This window comes from Nomia melanderi, unplaced genomic scaffold (genome assembly GCF_051020985.1).
Source record: "Nomia melanderi isolate GNS246 unplaced genomic scaffold, iyNomMela1 scaffold0078, whole genome shotgun sequence".
NCBI lineage: Eukaryota > Metazoa > Arthropoda > Insecta > Hymenoptera > Halictidae > Nomia > Nomia melanderi.
Genome location: NW_027475193.1, coordinates 80354 through 99651, shown reverse-complemented (window position 1 = coordinate 99651; position 19298 = coordinate 80354). Strand labels below are relative to the sequence as shown.

Here is a 19298-nt window from a genome sequence, read left to right as displayed (position 1 = left end):
ACAACGATATTTCCACGCTCGGACACGAAACGCGAATGATATTTAACAAAAACCACGCAATGCGTACGATCTATATGTGGCGTTCACGCTTCTGCACTTATTTCACTATAACTCCTAGATTAATCTAGCAATTTGCACAATTCTTTGCAGGTGACAGTTGATGTATCAAATATAAACGTTTTAATTCACTGCTGAAGAACACGTGGTAAAAATAATATGCACTGCACCTATATAGTTCATTCCACAATTTCATGGAAATGCTACACAGTACCTTCATCGAAGATACCATTGATGAAAGCAATAACAAAAGTAAATGAGTAAACACCATCACATTTTATTAAACTAACGACAGTCACTCTAATGGCACATTATATTTTGAAATTGACTGGCAACGACGAAACGAGTTCTTACTTTCTCTCTAACCTTAGTCTATAGATGATACATAGAAAGGCAAAACTATTGCACAGCTTTTACGCGCGTATTTTCAAAGATAAAAAATATTTTGAAATCTAACAAAAACTTTCTTAAAAAATATAAATGCATACTTATTTTAAAATAAATTGTACTATAATTCGTGTATTAAATAATTGTTATATTAAATGCTAATTGTTAAATTAATGCTTTAGTTACTTTAAACTATATGCATAGAATGTACTTTATATTTATTAAGATTTCATTCGTATGAATCTATCTGTAACAACAGTAATAATGTTATTTAGATGATATGGATGTCAAAATAAATTATTGCTATTAAATATAATTTGTTGCAGTTATTCCGTATGCCAAAGAAGATACATTATAAATGTACTCATTTTAATTTCTTATTCATTAGAATATTACAATAAGAAAAGGACAACATGTTTATGATAAACACGGGTAAGTAGAAACTTCTTCAAAGTGGCTGGTACAACTCAAGAAATAAATTGCAATCTAAATTTAATAATAGGTTTATTTTGATAATAGATTTACCTCTTTTGACTGTGAATTGAACATAATTTAAAAAACTTTTAGAAAATACACATTTTTAAATTATTCAGTAGACTCAGAAAAAATATTAAGGGCTTGAAAACTATTATTATTTTAATGAATTAAAATTGTCTTACAATTTCTATGGAATATAAAAAAAGATACAAGTGATCGTATGATTAGATATCTCATACTACATGATAAAGTACTGACAATAACATTTTGTATAGTAATTCATTTGTTACCGTCTATTCGTTACACCTTGAAAGAATAAAATGAGGAGGCAAAATCATCTGAAATATGTTTTAATAGATTTAGAGCAGCGTGCATATGGTGTTAGCAAACATAATTATCAAAATATATATAAATGTGAGAACATGCAAGAGATTAATGGATAATAAAAAAAATCTACTTAAAACTCCAAATTAATTAAAATTCTTAAGATTCTCTTAAAGTAAAGTATATTAAACAAGTATTTATATTTATTTTAGCCAAAGTTTTATAGAAACTCAAGGCTACTTAAATATTAAACAACTAACAAGGGTAGGAATAACTTTGGTATTTTGACTAAACTATCATAAGGTATAAACAATTTTACAAAGTACTAGGTGCGCATAAGCTTTTTCTATATCATAAACATGTAAAAAGCCCTAGTTTTTAAAAGTTTTATTGCAGAAATCTTTTCCTAATAATAGGAAGTGGAAAGAATGTAATAAAGAAATAGCAATAATACATTATTGTGTATTTGAACTGAATAAATATTTCACCACCTAGGTTGCGATGCCTCGATGATAAGAATATATATGATTTAACTCCAATCATTGAATTCAGTAACTACAGTATATTTCTTGAAAAAAGTGAAAGAATTTCCTAAAATTATTTTAAATACCTTTTCTTACTCTTTAAAAAGGAATTAAAATATCAGGATTAAGACCAATATTGTTACTTATGATGTCTTTTCTTATAAATAGATATTATTTGTATGCGAATGACATTGAAATATGTTGTCGAGATCATCATTCCGAACAACTATTTTCAACACATGTTATTACCTCTAAGCCTTAGTTTGCGAGATATTTGCAAAAATATTGTTGAGACGTAGGACTGCGTTGTCTTCACACGAAGTTAACCCAAACCTAATTTAAGCTACTACAACCATATTCTACATATTATTATAACCTACATATAGGTATAACGTGGAATAATGAAACTATTTTTATAAATATTTTAGAAATTAAGCCTGAACGATGATAATATGTGCATACATGATAACATGATAACGTGGTAACATCTTTCTACGTTTCTACAACATATGACAATTGTATGAAAATTGATAACTTTATTCAGACATTACAATATTATCAAATATCTTAAGTAAATGTTGTTAGAATTGACAATAGTTATTGACATAACAAGAAATTAATGAACTCTTCTTAATCATCCCTACTATTTTTTGATATTAATGAAGCAAGTAACAATTTAGTGTTATTGATAATTTTGTATGACTTTGAAGTATTATGGACTTTTATAGGTACTTTTTAATCCTGGTGTGCAACTTAAAATTTTGATTAAAATCCAAAATATTATTCATTTTTAATTGTTGTACAATCAAGGACATTGTCTTGAAGATAAAATTTTGGTAAAACTAAAATTTAGTTTACTTTGAAATTTAAGGTAAAACTAATTTCGTCAGGTATTAATTGTAAGAAGCAAATAATAGTATTGCGAATCAAAATGTTAATATCATGGTAAAATCAAATGAAATTTTTTGAATTATGCATAAAACTCTCAGTTAATAAGTTCATTCAGTACACCTTCCTAATTGGAAAATGTTTTACTATCTAAAAAATGCTGTAAAGATCTAAATAAATGAAAATCGGATGTGGCTAAATTAGGAGAGTACGGCGAATATACCAAAGATTCCCAGTCAAATTCTCTGATTTTTTGCTGCGTGATTTTTACGGTGTGCGGTCTTGCATTGCCGTGCGGCAATATGACACTCTTTCTGTTAACAGAAGCAAGATTTTTTTTTTACAATTGTACTGCTTAAATGTGTTAGTTGTTCTCAATAAAGGCTAGCAGTAACAGTATTTCTGGGTATTAAAGGTTTAAAATGAATAATTTCTTACAAATTCGACCATAAATGCAACATTTCATTCGCATGAATATTCAGTTTTTAAGTTGCCATTGGTGTATCGTTTGGATATAATCATTATGATTTCCGCTTTGGATTATTATATGTAACTTATTTTTCGTTCCCTATAATTAAACGATCAAGCAAGATCTCTGCTTTGTGTCTAAGGAGTAACAAATTGCATATAGTAACTCATTTTGCTTGATTGTCTGCACAAGGACATGCGGAAGGGATTTAGAATGCAGCGAGAAAGAAGAAGTCACTGCGGATATCTGAGGTCAGATTTCTTGTCAGAATGGCTGAGTCTGTAGGGTTCTTCCCAGATGAGTGAAGGTTGGAATGAGTCAGAGTGGATGTTGTACATCACTGAACGGATGAGGACGTATGCCTGCAAAACAGTTTGGGAAAACGTGGAGTGTGAATGAAGAGTGTTGGGGACAGAGTGGGTGTTTTCGGGTGACCTGGGTTTGTTGCCTAGAAATTTTGCGTGGCTAAGGGTAACGAGTGAGTAAGTGACTTAGTGTAAAAAGGGATGGAAGAAAAGGGAAAGACAACGAGGATGGGGACAGGGAAAACTTGAGGGAGTTGGCGAGTAACCCTGAGCGAGTGAGCGAGCGGCGTGTTTTCTTTTTAGCGAGTCAGCGAGTTATATTGAAGTAAAGTGTACTTCAGATTTTTGTTATTGTTACCCAGTGAGTGTATTTTTTCTTTTTTTATTCCCTACCACGGCAACACGTGGGATTTTTAATAAAGAAATCCTGCCATATGCATATAATTACTATAAAAATTTGTAATATATGTACATCCTTAAGTAGTTAATATAAATTAATACTACTTACCTTTTACCCTTTACCTCCACTGTGGTAACCTTGTCCTAATGTTTTGATCAGGAGCAGTAGAATGACGATGTCGTCGAGGTGATTCTGAGAGTGTGGCTCAAGGGAGAAAGTCTCACTGGTTTTGTAGCACTGGTTTTTTATTTAGTTGAACTGAATATAATATTGGAGTACAGATGCCGAAGTGTCGCTCGTCTACGGAAAATTGCCTCTTTTCTTCCGTTCTTCCTCCGTATTTAAAGGATTTTGTAAAGGAGTGGGTGAAAGGAAATATGAGAGAACTGAGCGCTGCAGCGATTTGGTGAGGATGCAGTTTTGTAATGTTGGAATTTCATCGCGGCAGTCCCTGAATTTTGGAAAAGGTGAATTTTATCACCGGCTGCATAAATTTGGTATTTAAAAGAAAAACTGGACAGCTAAAAGGAAAAAGGGATTTGCAGGATACATAATTTAGGTGCATAGACAGGAGGTTGTTTTAGGTTCAGAGAAAAGACGAAAGATTAGAATGCAACCTCGGAAAGGACCTCCACTTAGTGATCTCTGAATGAGATAAAAAGAGTGTGTGGTGATGCCTATCACAACAACGACAAGCAAAAGTTTCGATTTTTTCATCCGACTGGTTTATTTAAAAGCTTGGGGTATTTTATACATAGGTTGGGCAGAGCAGTAGGGATTTCGTATCTTATCGGCAGAATATGACACTGACGTTGTCCTGCTGAAACGTAATGTCCCTTCTGTTGGCTAACTCAAACCGCTTGTGGTTGATTGTCTGCTTTGGTTCATTTAATTATGAACAGTATAATAAACAATTCTCCTTCAATCCCACTAAGTGCATAACAAAACCTTCTTCGGGTATAAATTGGCTTTCGCACTGGTTGTAGGGGCATCACCGCGCTTGGTCGATGATCTTTTACGCTTAACGTTGTTATAGACAATCCACTTTTTATCGTTTGTAACTATGCGCTTAAAAACTGGATCGATTTCGTTGCGCTTCAATAGAGAATCGCAAACAAACATTCGATCTGTTACATTTTCTTCCGTTACCTCTCGCGGCACTTATACGTCGTTCTTATTAACATTAACGTTTACATTGTTGACTGGTTGATTCTAAAAATTTATTTGATCTCTCAAGTTATTCTATGCATATCACATTCAATTAGCGCCAATATTTCATCGTTATCAGCCTTAATCGTCCAGAACGTGGTGCATCATTAAGATTAAAATTGTTTTCACGGAAATAAAAAATCATAAAACTTTATCCTTTACCATTTTTACTGTTTAACAAACTTTAAATAACCCAACTAAACCACACAATTTTCTTACAAATACTGTCTGGAGTTCCTTTTGTCAAACGCCATCACAACTTTACATGCGTGAAATTGATCTTATTTCGATTTCTCAACTATTATACAATGTATATTTGAATATTTAGTGTAAAGTATTATTTATTTTAACAAGATTTATTTAACTATCTGAAAATAAAATAATATATAATATAATCTAATCTTTTCTTGCAATATACGGTGGTTTTTCTTCCAACATTCATTTGCTATAGTTTCTCAACTATATGGATTTTCCTTTGCTTCTTATTTTCCGTGCTTGCTTTTCTCTTTTCTTCTCTGTCAATACTTCTATCAGCTTTTCATTTTTTATTCCTGTTTCTCATCTGCTTAGTCCTATTACCTCATAAAATGTATCTAAATGCTTCCCTAATTTGTTTCTTTCCATTCTTCCTTACCAGCCGCTTTTCTGCGTGCCTTTAAGATCAGATGCTCTTAATCCGGCTCCTTCATAGACCACCATTCTTTTTTTAATTTTAATTTTCTTTACGGAAAAAGTTCAACGTAAGCATCATTTAAATTACGACATTTTTAAAATCGTGGAAGTGATGATATCGATGAATCTCAAAATGGATAAAAGCTCTACTAAACGGGGTTTTATAATAGTGTGATTGCGTTTAGAAGATCTTGAGTGGTTGAAAGAATGCGAGGATGAGTGTCTGGAACGGAGCGACTGGACTGTGAGGAAAGCGTGTACGTGACTGCATGAATTATGGCTATGAACGAAATGTGCGAGTGAGAAGGGTGCAAGTGGAAGAAAGACAGAACAAATGGGGGTGTGCTTTAACAGTAAGTGGGAATGCGTGGATGAGAGACTATTGCGTGCAATTAGCGAGAGAGCGGGTGGGTGTGTGTTTCGGGAGAGACTTTTGTGCGATACTTCCAGCAGAGAACTTTTGGGCGAGAGTTTGGCGTGTGATTAGCGAGCGAGCGTTTAGATATTAGTCCAAATATATCCTACAAAATTGGGGTTCGTCTGTGATATTTCCCACAAGTACAGTATGGATATCATCGACAGAATAGCAGAAATATAATATTTCTTTTCACCTGTTTCGGTTCTGAATAGGTAAACATTCATAAATAAAAAAGCAAAGCTTTGTCCCAACTTTTGTACTCTTAATTTTCATTTCATTTTGTCTTTATCTTTAAAACTATTTCTTATTTCTTTAATAGAATTATGCAGTGTAATTTGTATTATAAGACATTTAATAAACTAAATATAAAATCCACAAAATTTAATACACACGCAAATCACGCACACGCCAAGTTCTTTCGCAACCCTGTATAGCGATTGTATTAATCGACTTGATTCATTCAGCACACTTGTACACAAATGTATGACAAAATGTAAAATTAATCTTATGTGATATGTAAGAAATTATATTAAAATAAATTTCGTTATTGCATATAATAAATACCTTATTATTGTATGTAATTTGTCTCTGTCAAGTGTGGAAATAGACAAAGATTCTCATTTTCTAACTGAGAAATGAACAATTCTAATTTCATTTTAAGTGAACTGATGTTGTTAACTAAGTTAGGAAACAATTTATTATTAGCTTGCAGTTTTGAATTTAGATCATTCAGATGGATAGTAACATCAACTAAAAATGCCAAATCAAATAGCCAGTTGTTGTTAAATAATAAGGTTCTTTCATCAGATAGTTCATTTTCTTGTTCTAAAAAATTAGAAACGACATTTTTCAATTTCCGAAATCTACACCGAACCTTTCCTGTAGAAAGCCAGTGCACCTTATAATGAAAAAGAAGTTCACCATATTTCAAATCTAACATTTCACAGTATTCTCTGAATTCTTGTCTGTTTAAAGTTCTTGCTCTAATTTTATTCGCACATTTCATTATCGATAACATAATATGCTGCATATTTAAAGTTCTTTCACACAGTGTCTCTTGGTGTATAATGCAGTGAAATTTTAGTACAGGACGATTCAACAATTTTTCAAGCAAAGTTGTAGTTCCATTGACTTTACCTATCATTGACTGCACTTTGTCACTACATACTCTGATGAGTTTTTCATCGTCAAGTCTTGGCTCGGTAGTTCCAGTGTTAATATTTTCCAAAATAATATAGTTTCCATCATTTCTAATGACCTCTTGTCAATATGATGGTAATGTGTGGATGCTATTGTTATATAATGATTCATCTTTGGAAACTTGAGGTAACATAAAAGAAAGCTTGGAAATAATTCTTGTCGGAGGACATAAGGCTGTTGTCGAAGGAACAGAATCAATTAAACCTCTGCCCTATAACTTGATCCAAATATTTTCCATTCTTTGATAATTAATGAATAATTGTTTAGGGATTTTTATGAATAAATCACATATTTTTCTATAACCCTATTATTATATCGATTACAATTAAATTCACTTCTTTCACTGAAATTTTGTCAAATTCAGCAGACGCAGCAAACTTTGTTTCAATATTTGCACAGGTTTTTCGTGATTCCAATATTTCAGAGTTATTTTCAATCGCAAAGGCATTGCGCCAAAGAATCTTTAGAGTCTATTGGATTTTCAGGAAGTTTATTCTATGGACTTTCTTCCGATAAACCTGTCTCTTTCCCATCTAAACATGATTTCTTGGCACTGTTAGAAAACTCCTCATCGAACTTCTTCAATGATTCAAGTTGGAAAATATTTTATCAAGATTGTCAACGTTCTCTTTGTTTCCCGGGTAGATTTCAACCAACTCAAAAGGACAACTGAAAAGAACATTTCCGATAGTTCTATCTCCTGTTATCATCCTGTTCACGAAAGATCTAGTTTTTCCTTACAATCGGTCGGACACGAAAACTTCGTCAAAGTTCAAGTAATTGGAAAGAGAAATTTCGTGTGTCCCCCTCAAAGAGCACCGACATAATGCATCTCACCGGAAATAAATATTTGTTTGGGTGGGCGTGCTCTTCGATGCCGTCTTCTTTAAATTTGTTTTCGAATGAACTTTTAGAAAACTAGTACTCATGGAAATGGCTTCTTGTAAATGAAAAATACTTTTCGATTTCATCGTGAAATTTACATCGTTTTCTTTATCCTTCGCTAAATTTGGCCGCGAGGAATAATCGGAAGCCGCGTCAAAATTCTTCTGACGTTCGTATTTCTGTTCTCTCTTATCGCATCTGTCGATGACTGAAAATTTGCTTTTGGAACGTGTCTTTGTGCACAAAGCTCAAATTGTAGATCAAATTGTTGGTGCTGGACTTAGCGAACGGAGAGGTTAACTGTATTGAATTTATTGTCACTATATTTTAATTCCGTAATATGAAGAATTAGCAAAGCGAAAGATAGAGTAGAAACCATTTTCTACTGATGGAATTTTCAAGCTCTAGGGTTAGAGAAATTTTTCTCATAAGCAGCAAACTTTCGATGGAACGGCACATCAATAAAATGAATGTAATTTATTGTAGCATAGATTGAGCCAAATTGCTTCAGTTCAGATTCAATAGCAAAAAAACTAATAGTTAAAACTTACAAACAACAATTTTTATTATAAATTCGTTATTAATACATATTCGGCTTCAATATCAGTAAAAAAATGTCTAAAAACTTAAAAATCTTCCTTTTATAACCGAGAAATTGCAAAATGAGAAATATCCGTTTCACCCCCATATTTGGAGCGAATCGGATTAGTTGACGCCAGAGTACGTGTTAACACCGCAATACGTCGGCCCTACCTTCAAGGCCATTTCTTTCATAAAACAGATAAAACTATGTAGTAACCTTAGCAGTCAACGCTTTCCCTTTCGCGGATAACTTAAATATTAGATACAAAGGAAAACCTGTAAACAATAGAATCAATCCTTAGGTAACACTAAACTAATTTGGAAAGAACATATGAAGCTATATATACATATATTTAGGAAAAAATTGAAAATAATATTTATATTTTTGTATAAGTAAACAATATTAAGTAGAACAGTCAACTCTTTTTTGATGTAACAAAATTTGTTATAAATTAAATAAGTAACAAAGTTAGTATTTTATAGTTAGTAAAATACTATTTATTAAATTTTCGGTCTGCTTGTGATGACTACGTCGCTCCATGCTATCGCAGATCGCCGAACTGGACCTAGTGCCTGCAATTGGCCGCGAACCGCATGGCCCTCTCACGGTTAAAATATGTGCGCAGTAATTATAATATAGCTGTGACGCGATACATTGGGGAGTCAAGCTAGCATACCATCCTTGCGGCTTACGCGAAGACGGCTGGTCTCCTTTTCCTTATATCTCCAATCGGTACGTGATCTCTTTCCGCGGTCAGGGGTGTCGACAATATCACCAGCACCTCCTCACGTGCCTTTAAGTCGTCGGCGAGAATACTACATCCTTCTCGACCGAATCACCAGTGTATCTTTGAGAACCTAGCGAAGTCTCTCTCCCGACCTGGCTCGATCGTGAGCTCCTCCGTCAAGCGCACACAAGCTCTATCGTATCGCCGCCAACCGTCATGAAGCAACTGTATCGAGAGCACCCGAGCTTCACCGAACGTATCAGAATGCTGCCGAACCGCGACCAACGCGGTAGCGCGTCTATCGAGACGTCCGAACATTTTCCCTGTTTATAGTCCCCCTTTCCTATTTGTTCGTAAGTCATTGGTGAGATTTCCATTGTTTCACTCAATGGAACGGAAACCGTCCTAAGCCGGCAACCTACCTTCACCTCGTCCCTCGAACTCGACAAAGAAAAAATATATTTGTAACGCGTAAAGCGTGAAATCGAAGCTCATATAAAACTCGCGAATAAAACACCTTGAACGAACGGTTACATACATTTGATTGATGTTTTCGAATTTTATTATTCCATTTATCCAGTGAAACTCTTGCATCTAAGAAACCCCCTAATGGAGGGATAGGGTTCAAGTTGGGATTTTGTGCTAGCCATTGGAGTAAATTTGAATCCTTCAAAAATTGCTTGATATCTTACGCAATATGTTTAGAATCGTTATATTATTGATAAACAAATCGCTCCCTGACCCCCATTTTTAAAATAGTTTGCTCCTAATATTCATTTAATATATTAATGTATTTGTCTACATTTATTATATCATCGATTTAAACTGACGTCTCAATCCCGTATTATTAAAAACACCCTTAAGCCATCAATGTTCTCCCGCAAACTTTTGCAGCTGGTGTAATAAACCGCTGTTTGTATGTTTCATTTCGTTTTATTCATACTCTCGTTGCTTCATATGAAATAATTCCAAAACAACAACGGCATATTTACGTATTCTTCAGCAAATGCAGATTGTTTCTTCATACCGATTTTTCCAATATACATATCTGCATTAGATCTCTTAAATTTTCGACAGTAATATGAATTAAATATTTTTTATAAATCTTTACTACGCGTTTAGATATGTGGTACTTCTCTTGGCAACAGTACGATAGCTCATGTTATTACAACAGTCCGAAACAGGTAATCCGCGAATACAATTTGCAATTTCTCCACTTTTCGAAATTATGTGACTATTTAACAAATGCTGTTAACTTTATACAGGCAGAATCGACACTAAGAAGATTGTGTGAAATTAGCCTTTGCAAGTGTTAGGAGTGGATTGCATTTGTTCACATTTTTCGCCTGGCAAGGAGGCCACAATCGAGTGTCCACTTATTTTTGTCCCTCTACAAGTAGATAAATTTCACGCTCAATATCGTTCTTTCAGACAAAAATGTAAATATGAATTTCCATTTTTCAATAAATAACTTCTGTATTGTGAAAGTAATAAATAAAATTTACACATATAACATAAATTTCAATGTGCTTAAAATTCATTAACAAATAATATCATCTTCAGTCCACATAATTTTGTTCCGGATTGTACATAAAAATAGTGAAAAATATAGCAGGAGATGAACATGTTCTTAGGTCTTTTGGCGGAATGCAGAAAATTGCCATCATAACATATAATAAAACTAAAAAAGGTCTGCTCCACCAGGCTAAGTATCCTAAGAGATACAGTAGCAAATATCTGTGAAGTGGACCAAACCGTACTTAGAAACACATATCTAGTACCTATTGAATCCAAACTAAATTATGGGGCAGTCATACATGATTTTGCATGCCGTTCGACTCACAAATTTTTAGATCGTATTCACTATGCAGCAATTCGAACAATCAAAGGCGTATTTAAAACCAGTTCTGTTCTAAGTACTCTTGAGTATTATTAAGCCAATGAAATACCACTCGCAATAAGAAAAAAAATCCTCTGTAGTACTCAAGCTTTAAAAATCTGCACACCTTCTACCAAACGTGCCTACCTAAACACTTTTTCCAAACGTTTCTAAAGAACATATAAACAACACAATATTCACCGAAAACCCTTCTACACCATAACGTCCAACACAGAACAGAAATAAAATATTAACTTCTGTAACACATACTACCATTATGGTTCTCTCAATTTATCCAAAATCTGACACAAAATATGAAACACAGACCTCATTAACTGACCTCACATATAATCTGGTGATTTCAGGAATTTAATGAGCACGGGATATGCAATAATTACACCAGAATTTACAATAAAAATTAAACTCTCAGAAGTTACTTTCATATTCACAGCGGAACTTAAAGCCATCAAACATGCAGTCAGTATAGTTCTAAAGCAGGAATACCAAAAGGTGGCAATAATGTCGGTTAAGAACCGGGGCAAAAGGAGTTCAGACCTTGAAACAAAAAGACGCGCCTGATCAGATATTAAGGAGCAGACACAATAACTGTATAGCTATGTACATATAGGTATAACATTCTTACTTATTTAAATTATTATTACTTATTCTGATAAATATCTCAAACTGTTTATCTTCCTCGTCAACATCGTCTGGAAACGAAAACTTACATGCTGTAAAATGATGTATACGGGAATTATTATTACATTGTTACCTATAAAAAATATGAATGAATAAACGGCTTGCTGTATTGAGCTTGTTGCAATAAAATTTATTAACATATTACATTCTAATACATATACTACGCCTATTACTAGGTAAATGTACCTTACCCTCAGTAAGGGATGGACGTTTTTGGGGAAATCTTTGAAACACTACATTAGCATCGATTCTAACGCGAGGTACAATTTTTTGCACCTGAGGAATATGAAAGAATTTATTCCTTCTTGCTGTCCTAGAGCCGGAAAAAGCAGTTCCTGAAAAGCATTCCTTTACTCTATTATCCACGTATTGTTTATGGTGTCTCGCAGTCCGTCTTAAGGTTCGATTGGAACCACAGACATCCAACCATCTTTGTGACACTTGAGCAGCACAGAGCAGCGACTTGGCATCCAACTTCTCCAGAATCAACCTTGAAACCTCTGGTGGAAGTTCAGAAATGAAGTCCACTTTCATTGGTTGCAACAGTCCGATCACACGGAGGAAAGATCTGAAGTACTCCATATTGTCTGTTTCAAAAGAAGAACTCGAATGAGACGTTATGGAAAAACTGGGAGTATATATACATCTGTGCATGCTTGAACCACCAATCACCGTTCCGGATCAATGGTTCGGCCAATCACGTCGAGGCGAAACGATTAGATACCACGTCTTTAACCCTTTGAGTGCTGTGGATGCACATGTGTCCGGTAAAAGTTATACTGTGTACAATGCGCTACTAGATTTTAATACATTTACCACGAATATTAGTATTTAAATTCACCTTATGCTCACTGTAACCTAGAAGGTCCCTCGTAGGAACGAATTACGTGGATATGGAAGATATCGTGTAAAACCCCTGCCTTAGTGACTCAACCAGTAGGTCGCGAAGGTCTGGTACCTCGGGAACCGGCGCCTGGTACCTAGTGCTGTCTTTGGGGAAGGGTAGGGGGGAACTTTGGAAAGCGAGCCTGGCGCTATGGACAGTCTACCTCCACGGAACTCGTCACCCAGAAGTGGCAATTCTGGTAAAGCTTCGGCCTCGGTTGATTGCACCTCATTTCAATCACTCACGTATGGGGCCGTCTGGTGAAGACCTCTGGATATATACTGGATGCAAAACTCAGACATCCTTTTCCTTTCTCTCTATCTACTTTCTTGCGAAACTACTACCAAGGGAACGGGCTTGGAAAAATTAGAGGAGGAAGAAGATTCTGTTAAATTTGACTCTAGTCTGGTGTGGCGGCCATGAAATACATTTGCGGCGGCGTACAATCAAATCCGCGTGAATTTGTATATAAGATCCCTTAAATACCACTTCAATACACTCATTCTATCTCTCGCAAACTTTTCCAGTTTCATCCATTCTTAGTCCACTCTTAATCTATCTGCAGCTGCTTTACTGGTATTGTAAGGAAACATGAGATGCGTAGAATAGAACTGAGAGATGGTTACATCACCGGTGAAATGCCACTACTTTCATCGTTACGTTACTGATTCAGTTGGGCGGAACGCGTGCACAGAGGTCTTATAACCCGGTTGTCAGGGTATTCTAGAGCCAATAGTGTAAGAGTGGTGTGAAACCAGGCGGCTGGTCGCCGACAATACTCCTGCGTGATCTTATTCGAGAACATTACAAGACGGAGAGTTTGACTGGGACGATAAATCTGTCAAAGAATAACGTAGGTGTACTATGGCAAGCTGAGCGAAGACAGAAACCTCGCATAAAGCAAAAGGGCAACAGCTAGCTTGATCTCGATGTTCAGCACGCATAGTGACTGCGAAAGTATGGCCTATCGATTCTTTTGGCTTGAAGAGTTTTCAGCAAGCGGTGTTAGAAAAGTTACCACAGGGATATCTGGTTTGTGGCGGCTAAGCGTGTATAGCGACATCGATTTTTGATCCTTCGATGTCATCTTCAAACTGCTCTGTTCCACGCTAATCCCCTCTGTCCTGCTCCTCCCAACTCGCGAAACTACGCTCTCTTAAAAAGTCCTTATAATCGTTGTAAGAGAGCGTAGAAAGGCCGTTATGCACATCTTTTGATCGACCCTACGAAAAACCCGAGTTTATGACCTGTTCGGTTATTAAGATGAACGAAATGAAATTCTAAAGCCATTGTATAAAATTCCAAATTACTAAAATAAACCTTACTATCGCGAAGGATAAATGCCGGTTGTAGAAAATAAAACTCTAAAATATTGACGAAGGATAAACACTAAAATAAACTGTCTGTCCCGTTCATGACATAAACCAAACTTCGAGAATCTCTAATTACGATGTTCCGTATAAGACTGAACATTCGTCTTAAATACTAATCCCATCAACACGGGGCATGATTCTGCGAGCTGCCTGCGAACCATCTGAGTTCAAGTGGCCTGGTCGTAACGGTCCGAGTATACTTGTGGTATCCGGCCTTACGCGTCGCATCCCACAATATCATATCAATTGGTGATTCCATATCTTATGTTGTGTTCACCCGTGACGGTATTGAACATTCTCGAAGGTGACGAACCTTGTCGATCAGTATATGGACGATAACTTTTTATTTGAATAGTCGGTTGCGCGTTTTTCAGGATGAGTGTAAAAATTATACAACAAATACTATACCTTTTTAAACGTATGGCAACGATGATACGAACCGTAAACGAATATCGCAATTGGCACAAGCGTTACATCGAATGTTTGAATGAGAAGGAATGAGAAGGAACTTGCACCTGGATACGAAAGTTCATTTAATATCGCTCATGTGTCGTATGAAAATTTTAAACGTACATTTGAACAAATACGTCTCGCATACCGGTGGCAGTCTATACGATACAAATCAAGGTGTAAGAGCATCATCATTCGTTGGGGAAGATATTGAACCGGCATTTAAAAAAGGCATCATGCTCTTATAAATATTTTGCAAAACGACTTGTGAACAGACATATCAGTGACGGTGTCGATGGGTCAGGTAGCGATTCGTTGATATTCGATCTTTCATTGGTAAACATTACTTCTGTATTTTGAACCAGTTGTTTCAGCGGTTCCACGATTGGTCGTAAATTCGACTGCAAGCCTGCCTCGGTACCAATTTCTCCTAGTTTTAATATCAAATACTTCTTATGTATGGCAGCCAAATAGACAGATGAACAGAAAAGTAGACAGATGAACAGTAAAAAAAACTAAATATGCGTTTCCCACCGCTCTCGGCAAGCAACTGTACAGGTTACAACAAGACGAACTCGTTAAATCCACGCCTGAAACGACGTAACTTATGGGGCTGTCTTTATCAACTACGAGGAATCCATGTTTTTGTTGCCAACATTTGGAGCACAACACATTAAATGTTTCAAACGTCATATCGGTGTTTACATGATCGTCGTACATATCGGAGATTTATAGCATCCTGTTTGAAAAGAATCAACAGATTAACGTTATCGCGAATCATATGTTTCGGTATTCTCGCGTACGACTGCAAAAGGTAGAAGCAATCTGTGAAAAGCAATCCCAAAATGTGAATGCCTGCCCATCGCAAAGTATTCTTCATAACATCCTTTTTGTGAGAGGCTACATCGTCGAATATGAATATCGAATTGGGTCGAGTCTCTACGGTCGAGATCACGTCCGTGTTATCCGAGAAGGCGAAATATCCCACATCCTCTCCCAGGGATGCGAACAATTTGCTCAAGTATTGATATTCAGGTTGATACAATGACTTTGAGTTCACGCAAACGTTTTCAAATCGTAAGCCGTTCGCACTCTCCAATATGCTGACCATGACATTCGTCTTCGGACATGCAGATGGTCCTTTTATCATACAACGTACGCTGTTTGGTAACAACGAACCGTGTTTCCTGATCATCTTATAATTATTGAAGCTTCGGGACGTTGGAATGGAAATGTTTAATAACTGTTCCACGAATCGCATTTTCTTTTTATCTTCTCACCGTAAATTGTGGAGAAAACAACCGTGTTTCCGATATCAGTCTGGATCGAGATTTCCAGTTTTGTTGTTTTGCGACCAGAGAATTAATACTTTGGACAAGGTTTGTTGAGAGTACGATACCGAGTATTGGAAACACACTGATATCGAAGAAGGTCATAAAGCAGATAAGATTTTAGCTGATCGGGCACTCCAAAGCATAACGTCTAAGGACACTTCAATTGGCGAGAAATTATCAGCAGGTGCTGTATGGGCAATCATGAAAGCCGAAACGAAATTAAGTATGGGACCGAGAAAGAAGCAACAACAACATGAAAAGAAGAGAAATAGTACAAGGATCCTACCGATCGCTAAACGCGGCGGTTTTCCACCGGTCCTCTTGCCTGTTTTGTCAACCATAGGAACGTTGTCGGGCGGTGTCTCATATGTGATTGAAACGATAAACGATGCGAAGTCGGCAAGGAAGGAATTGAAAGAATTGCAACGACGCAACCGTTTTATGGAGAGTCACAAGTCGTATCTATCTCCGTATAAAAGTGGAAAATGTTTGAAAAAGAAGAAAAAAACAAACTTCGATAACGAAAAAAATTAATCAATGACGAACATCGAATTAGAAGCTATGTGTAAGAAGTTACCGCATTTTCGCCGTGTTTTCATGCGACTTGAATTGCCGAAGAAACCATGGACGAATGAACTTGCTATAGTTAATCTGGATAGTAATTGTGGTCGGGGAACACATTGGGTACCGTATGTAAAAATGAATCGCGTGTAAAATATTTCGCAAGTTTCGGAAACCTTCGTCTGCCGGTCGAACTGATTCGTTATTTCGGACCGAATACCGAATTCTCATATAATTCTTACATAAAACTACCGTATTGCATGTATCTTGCGAAGAAAATAAGGAAAACAGAGAATAATATCAAGCACGTTCAGATTAACAAGCAGGGGAGCTGTATTGTCGACCATGTAGTCCTATTTATAGATTTGAGCAATAGCGAATGAGCTATTACGCGATACCGAACATCAGTTAGAATGTGTAAGACAACAAGTTCTATTTCGGCGGCAAGGACGAGGAGAAAACCATTCCAAACGGTACGTAAGAACTGGAAGCGATCGAGACAAATTTGAAAAGTGAAATTTCAAAGCGATATCCACGCAACGATACGATTAACTTTCTCCATAACGATGAATATCCCATAATTTTAAGAGCAAATAACAGCAATATGAAAAGCGAACTTAGATGCGTGTTCAGAATAAACTTTACAAAACCCGATAATGTTGGTTCCATTTTGGGATTTTTTGCGAATCGCGTGTTATTACCGAACACATGGTGCGTGTCGGATATACCTGTGAATATTATTAACATGAACATTATTTGGGTAGAATGCAATGACGCCAACAACGTCTATGATGACATTAAACGAGTTCATTCGATTCACGAATTCTCACCCAAGGTTCCGCCAGGATATAAAATCTTGGAAACGCCGGCGAGAGTCATTTACAGTCTGGATATCCAATCGATTTTCGGGGGGAAGAAATGACGATACGACTACATGTTCGACGAAGAATTTTATAATCCGATGTGTTGTAAAACCTTATTTACAGTATCTGTTGATACATTATAATACGAATACCACTACTATTACTACTACTACTACTACTACTACTGCATCGAGCAACGACAATCCTCATTACATTTGAAATTAGAGTCATAAGTTCGTCGCATCCATTCCTAAGAAGAGGTCTATAAAGCTAATCTCAGAAATCCAAAAATATTTACAATCCTTGGGATTTATCGTTAAATATTTTTCTTCCTCTCAAATACTTTCTCTCACATTCATTCCATTCACCGCAGTATACTGTTTCAACTCACTCATATATCCTTCCCACTCAACACTCTTGCTGGTCCACCTCTTCCCAACCGTCATATCGTTCACATTCTCATTCATACACTTCACACGAGCATTTATCACATTGTGATATTTCCAGTAGCTGCTGGTGTGAAAGCGACACCTAGTAGAGTCGAAGTGCGCCCATTAAGAGGTATACAAATGTGGAATGTAAGACACATCGAATGGAGTGTATCCTTCTTCCTATACGTACAACTGTATTTTGCACTGGGTGGACTTCTTTAATATGCGAAGCTGCTTTGTACACCGTTTCCGGTGTCAGTTTCAGAGAGAAAGTCACCCAGTAGCGTCCACGTACGGCCATTGAGAAGTATACAAATGTATAATGTACGACACATCGTATGGATTGTATCCATCTGCCTATACGTAAAACTGTATTTTGTTCCACGTGGACATATTTAATATGAGAAACTACTTTGTGTACAGATTCCAGTGTCTGTTTGAGGGAAAATGTCACCTAGTAGCGCCAACGAACGGCCGTTAAGAGGTATATGGGCGTACAATATAAGACACGTCGAATGGGATATATCCATCTTCCTATAGGTAAAACTTTATTTAGCTCTAGTTACACTTATTTAATATGATAAACTGCTTTATATACCATTTCCAGTGTCGGTTTGTGTAAAAACGTCACACAGCGTCGTCCACATACGCTGATTACGATGTATACAAACGTACAATATAGGACACATCCAATGAAGTGTACCATTCTACCTATATTTAATACTGTATTTTGCCCTTGATAGAGCTATTTACTATGACAAACAGCTTTGTATACGGTATCTAGTGTAGCGCCCACGTACGTCCATTAAGGGCTAAACAAATGAACAATATAAGACACGTTGAATCGAGTGTATCCTTCTTCCTACATGTAAAACTGTATTTTGATCTAGGTTGACTGACTTGATATGGGAAGCTACTTTGTATACTGTTTGCTGTGTCAGTTTGAGAGAAATCGTCACCCAGTAACGTACGCGTAAGGACACCAAGAGGTATACAAGCGTACGACATTTTACCCATCGAATGGAGCGGACCGTACTTGCTATATGTAAAACTGCATTTTGCCCTAGGTAGACTTAGTTAATACGAGAAAGTGCTTTGTATACCTTTCTTGTGTCAGATTGAGTTAAAATGTCACCCAGTGGGGTCCACGTACGTCCATTAAGAGGTATACGAACGTACAATATAAGACACATCACCCAGTAGCGTCCTCTTACGGCCATTAAGACGTATACAATCGTTGAATATAAGACACATTGGATGGAGTGTAACCTACTTCCTGTACATGAAAATCTATTTT

The 19298-nt window shown here is 36.2% G+C and overlaps 1 long non-coding RNA gene across 1 annotated transcript; it reads left to right on the top strand.

Moving 5' to 3' along the window:
- The first annotated feature begins 17124 nt into the window (after window positions 1-17124).
- Window positions 17125-18512, top strand: LOC143175389 (uncharacterized). Its single transcript, XR_013000186.1, has 3 exons — window positions 17125-17180; window positions 18081-18325; window positions 18425-18512. It is a non-coding gene; the product is annotated as an uncharacterized LOC143175389 (long non-coding RNA).
- The last annotated feature ends 786 nt before the right edge of the window (window positions 18513-19298 follow it).